The 6,000-nt window shown below is 39.1% G+C and overlaps 1 protein-coding gene across 3 annotated transcripts in view; it reads right to left on the reverse strand.

The window, feature by feature from the left end:
* Positions 1–729, reverse strand: part of LOC109035778 (uncharacterized) — a 75,101-nt gene extending 74,372 nt beyond the window's left edge. For 2 of the 3 annotated variants that reach the window (XR_011900874.1, XM_072306462.1), the window contains exon 1: positions 208–729. The gene's annotated coding sequence lies outside the window, so the exon portion shown is untranslated. The remainder of the gene's footprint in view (positions 1–207) is intronic. The other variant, XM_072306463.1, reaches the window with a different exon arrangement.
* Positions 730–6,000: the final 5,271 nt, after the last annotated feature.

The following is a 6,000-nucleotide window of genomic DNA, read 5'->3' on the forward strand; positions in this document are numbered from 1 at the left end:
CAAAATCTTAGCGACGTTGACAGGAGTTGGTAAGTAAGTACCTATGTAGGTACTGTTAGATCGGAAGGGTCCTAAAATGAAAGCTGCTTCTATTAGATACTACTGTATTACAGCAACATCATAGCTAATGGGGCTGAGATTTCTTGCTTTGATTTTTAAATATTTACTTTCCTAACTTTGAGCGAAAAATTTTACGAAGAAACTCACCGGGATGGATAGAATTGCATCCACAGCACTACTTTCCCTCTAAACTTTGCAGTTATAAATACTTAAAATTCGTATCCAAATAGAACAGATCCGAACACGAGTAAGGTATTCGAAGTTTTAATCACCGTTTAAAGTTAAGCACTGCACCTGTGTAACACTCCAACAATATATGTGTAAATCCACCCGGACGGGATATGTTTCTCTCGGCACCACTGCAGGAACGTAGGTAAACAAAGCCACTAGAGAGGTGTCCAGACGCCTTCGTGAGCTGGGCGGACAGCAAGCGTAAATGAGACCAGCTAATAAATATAAGGTAACTGACAAATCGGAAAGAATTGATGACGAAGGTTACACGAAAACGGGACGGATTCGGAATCCGCAACGCGTAAGGAACGACCATACCACTAGATGCAAGACCCATGGCCTAAAAAACACTGCCGCTAATTCAATCGCTCCCTTGGTCGGGGAGTCCTCGAGACGCTTAGGGTTCTGGATTCGGCAGTCGGGGAATCTTCAACCCCTCCCGGCCACTCTGCGCTCGGAAACGGTACTGAGCGCCGGAACGTTCGATAATGCAGCACATGCCCTCCCCTACTTTCAGGGCAACCAACTTTCCTCCTCCCAGATCGTGACTCACAACCCTGAACTACTCCCGGCTCTCCTCTTTCCCCTTACCGTTCCCGCGCCTTCCTTGTGCACCTCGTGTACTCTCAACTCAACCTCGTGGTTGAAATTTTGTGTTTGCGAACGGACAAGACAAGATTAGGTACGGAGAATGGAGGAATGCGATCGACCAGTTTTGTTAGTCGTCCTGTTTGCCGTGCTGAACACTGGGCAGTCATCCTGCTGGGTTATTGGTGGGTTTCAGTTAATGGGAGAAAATATGGGGAAGACGCGTAACTGGCCGCTCAATCCTTTTACTTAATGATCTTTTCGTTCAGGATTTGGTCTTTTTAGTTTTTGTTAGAAGGTCGCACCAACCACGAAAAAAATCCACAGGAGATTTAAATGACTTTAAGCCTTAAAACACGTGTTACTTTAACAGTAAAAATGTCATTCTGGTGATGCGTGACTGCGGGGCAGTTAATGTGTAATCTTTATGTACCTAAATGAATCAGGTCTTTTTGCGAGCTTCGTCTCACTTTATTTTAGACTTTATTTTTGGACTGTACGATCTTTGAGAAAATATAAATTGGAACACCAGAAAACAACATTATTTAATTGTATGCGGGAGTTGAAAGATGTGACTCAACACTCGGTTATTCTGGTGAGGCATTCAGTTGTAGGTATGATTGAAATTATTAAAAAACAAACAAAAAATCACTTGCACATAATAAATAAAAATGACGGGCCGGTTTTGGGGCTTTATATCATCTTCAGCGTACGCTGACTGAACCTGGCAACCGAACGAGTGACGGGTCCACGGTTTCGTCCTTGACCCTGTTGCCTTTCTCCTTCTAAATACAGTGGAATAGAGTGTTAGCAGTTCCTGAGATGTCTAAACTGAAATTGTCCTTCTTGTGTATAAAGATGTACTCCCACACAGACATCTAATTGAGAGTATTTGATTACCTCCGAGATTAATTTCGGCTCGACATTGATTGCATGTTCTTTGCTCCAAAAATGATCTGCAACTGCTGATTTTTGTGTTTTCATCTTTGACTCTATCTCCTCAACTTCTTAGCTGAAATTATGCGCACGCAACATTACACCTACTGTTAAAACTGAACTTTAATTAAAGTTCTTCAAAACTTTTTGAAAATGGTGACTAAATTTTGGATGAACCGGGAAACTTCTGTAGCTATCTACCCGATCTTTTATCTGCTCACATCGTTGTCATTCTCCTAAAATTCACTCTCCCTTCACTTTTTTCAATGCTATTCCTTAACTTCCGCCTCTTTGAAACCGTTTCTCTCCCGATGTTTAGAATTTTCATTTCTATTCTTTCTTCTTGTTCTCTGCTCTCAAAGGCATCGTATTTATTTTATATCGACGGTGTAAGTCCGCAACCACGTAGCTAGGTTTGCGATGTTGCAGACTTCCTGTCATAGGTACTTACCTACTTTATTTTTAAACGGAAAACTACTCAACGGCAATTCTTTAAGACTGCCATGATTTTTCTCCTCAAAGCGAAAAAAAAGTTGCAAAAACTTCAAGGAATGATGTCAATTTGTTCTCCTTTAAAAAAATAATATTAGAGGCGGAGATTTCCAAACAGCACAAACGAGACACGTGGTTTCGGACTTCAACCGTCGATATGCCGCTCTTCTTAGCGCTGAAGTTTTGTGTCGTTTTGGGTTAAAAAAGTTACCTTTTACGCTATGTAGGGTAGCCTGGGGTTAAGTGGGCACGGCGGGTTAACTGAACACTCGACCTAGCTGCCACCTGGTGGGCATACTCAAAACCAACTACGCGTCAATTTCATCAGTTTATAGACCCTTACTAGTGTACCTTGCGCCGAGTTGATAATCTTTGTTTTTTTTGAAGTTATGTTTACAAACGTGTTTCGTGGGGCGAAAAGTAAATTCCCGGTGAAGCCCAAATGACATATCTAGCTTTTGAGGAAGGCTTTGGTAAGTGCTCAATTGTTTCATCTATAGTTTTATGTACTATTTCCAGTGATTACTTTGGTGATTATTCCAATTGAGTAATATTTATGATTTTTTTTCTCTGAAATTCCGAAATGGGGTTAACTGAACACTACCAAATGCGATTAAAGAGGGCATTCCCAGTTAACCCCATAGATTACAAGTTAGCCAAAACATTCTCTAAAACTTGTTTTTTGTTTTTAATTGCAGTATTTTAACAACTAAAAGGAGAAAAAGGACAACCAACCATGGGACCTATTCAGAAGTCATTGAAATAAGTTTTCCGTATCTCTTAGTGAAAATGTATATAATATAAGTAAAGACAAACAAAAAATCATCCTCAGATGTATTTCTTTAATTTTTAAGACTTTTCCACTTGTTCATTTGACTTAATAAAAGTTTCCTCTTTCTAAAGTATGCTTTTTCATCTTAGTGTCCAGTCAACCCACCCCCAGTGCCCAGTTAACCCACCCCACGGGGTTAACTGAGCACTTTCCCATTTTTTACAAAATCTAAATTTTGACCATGAAGAAATTTAAAAAATGAAACATACTATTTTTTGCAGATACCTTACATTATACTGAAGACATTGTACTTTAAACATTAACTCTATCTATCACCAAATTTGTTTTATGATTTTTCAAACAAAATGGTGCCCACTTAACCCCAGTCTACCCTAACTATTAAAGAGGATGAAATCTTGGCCTATTTTGATGCCAGGAACCTGATCCCGGGCATTCCGATTAAAAAAAACCCAGCTACCAGTAATGCTCCGAGGAATATCCTATCAATGTCCTACGACTTCGATTATCCACCGAATATCCTATGAATATTCTGACTTTTTCAGGTTATCCTGAGAAATTTTCGAAATAACGGCATTTTTAGATTATTCCTAGAATTATCGTAGGATAAACTCCTCCCGTGTACAGAGGATCTCTTTTCTAAACATGTAATAAGTATACCTACCCAGCTAGCAGGAGAAATCCAATGAATATCCCTAACAATGTCTTACGACTTCTACCACAGTTTTGTGTGGATGTATCATGGTAGTAAAGTCATGTTGAAACCGGTACTTAAGTATAGCAGAGAATATTCTGAGGATGATTTCTGTTTAATTATTTAATCAATCAGAAAATGTCAAAAGGAAGGAAAATGAATGTGTGAAAGGAAATGATTAAGTAATAGGTAGCTGAGCTGATGAAAGTTAATATTCTTTAATTCAATGACCGCTCTTTAAAATTAACAAAGATGTTTTTATCCTCTTTTATAGTGGTTTGATTTAACTACATTTTGCACTTGAGAACTTCGATTCCTGGCTCATCCGTACAAACTAAGTGCAACATATACCTAGTCTGAATCTGGTTTCCGTTTTGCTGCGATTTTACATCTTTGAATTGAGAAATTGGACCACATTTTGCAGTTTGGAGCCACAATTCCTGTCTTGATTTAGAAAGAACTATGTGCCATTAGTTTTCTTATGTGCATAAGTGTTTGTGCGGATGAGCCAGATATTGCAGTTCCTAATTGGAAAATGTTCTCTATTTCTTGAGCGGAACTGGGTAGCAACTTCCTAAGTTTTTGCTTCTTTATTTCCGGTAACCTTTCCAAACAAAACACGCAGTTCAACATGTCTAAAAACAAATACATTCGAGTTTTTTTTCAAATTTTGCCTCTGAAGACTTCAGAGAAAAGTGGCTAGTAATTATGTTTTGAGGAAGCAACTTTTTTTAATAATTCTCATCAAAAACTTCAACATTTTTAAAAGGACCGCAATATATGGATTCAGCGACCCAAAGTACCCCTTGAAACATACATTCTTTCATATTAGCAAGTTTAGGCGCCTATGAGGACTTTTGTCCGGTTAAAATCGGTTGCTGGCCCTCCATGAATGGTGAGCTCACGACTTGTATAGCTGTGGTTGAGACTGCGTTGGCCAATCAGGAGCGAGCGCGGGATACGCTGCCAGAGGTGAGCGGTGATTGGCCGCCACACATGTAGCGATAATCGCATGAATCGATTATCGCATGTATCGATTACCGTAATTCGGGGTGAATGGGGACAGGCGGGTGAAGAGGGACAATTTTGATTTATTTTCGTTTTTTAGTCATAACTCGGTAAGTTTGGCACCTACAGAACTAGTTTTTTTTCGGAAATGCATAGTTTGGCATCCTTCTTAAGTGCTTTGTGTAATCGGTGTTGTTTGGTGAAAGCAAAAAATGTCAACATAACCTCAAAAACCAGACCTTGAAAAAAGCGGTAAAACAAGCGTGATAACGTCCCATGTAGAGTCCCTTTATACTGAGAGTCAAGACAATTTGAATCCATTTCTGATTGGTTCCCGTATTTTAGGCCTCCACAGTGTCACAAACGGGAATAAAGATTACATTTTCACCAATTGCAAAGATTATAATCTGGAATGGACCAGGGAATTACGGGTTCGGCAAGGAACAAACGGAATGAGAGGAGGAACGGAGAGAGGCATTTGAGAATGGGCCGATCAAAGATTACGAAAAACGTTCAATTTGTGTAATCTTTATTCCCGTTTGTGACATCCATGAGCCGAATTGTCTTGACTCTCAGTATAAAGGGACTCTAGTCCCATGCAGTGGATCACGAAAGAGAGAAATTTTTTTTTTAAGTTATCACATTTTGACATCATAAGACCTTGCTCATCGCCAAAAATGATGACATTTGCTCGATATATGGGTGGTTTAAGAAATATGTTTCTCCAAAAAACGAGCGGTTAAGAGTTTGAGTATGAAAAGGGACAACATAGATTTAGGCACGGGAAGGGAGGGGGGGTTTCTTTGACATTTTCCGCCTTTGATCACATCCTTTGGAATACTTTTATGTACTTATTTCATATTATGGGACTGGAATACTGCCCTGGTTTTTAGGAATTCATATTTCAGATCTCACAATGGTCAGGGAGTATAGGACAATTGTCATCTGTTTGCTTCTTATTATTTAATTTTTGCTAATTAAAGACGTGGTTTTCCATTTCAGATTCGAATTTCATTTTTTTTTACAACTCAGGTAGTATTCCCCTTCACTCTCCAGTTAGCAGAAAGGGGACAACGCCTTATTTACATTGAAATCTGCTGGTGTCTCTATTCACCCCAATGAAGAATGAATAGGGACAGAAAGTAAAAAAGCAAACCTTAAATAGTTAAAATTTTTGTAGCATCACGATTTTTGGGGTAAG

Source organism: Bemisia tabaci, chromosome 1, assembly GCF_918797505.1.
Source record: "Bemisia tabaci chromosome 1, PGI_BMITA_v3".
Taxonomy (NCBI): Eukaryota; Metazoa; Arthropoda; class Insecta; order Hemiptera; family Aleyrodidae; genus Bemisia; species Bemisia tabaci.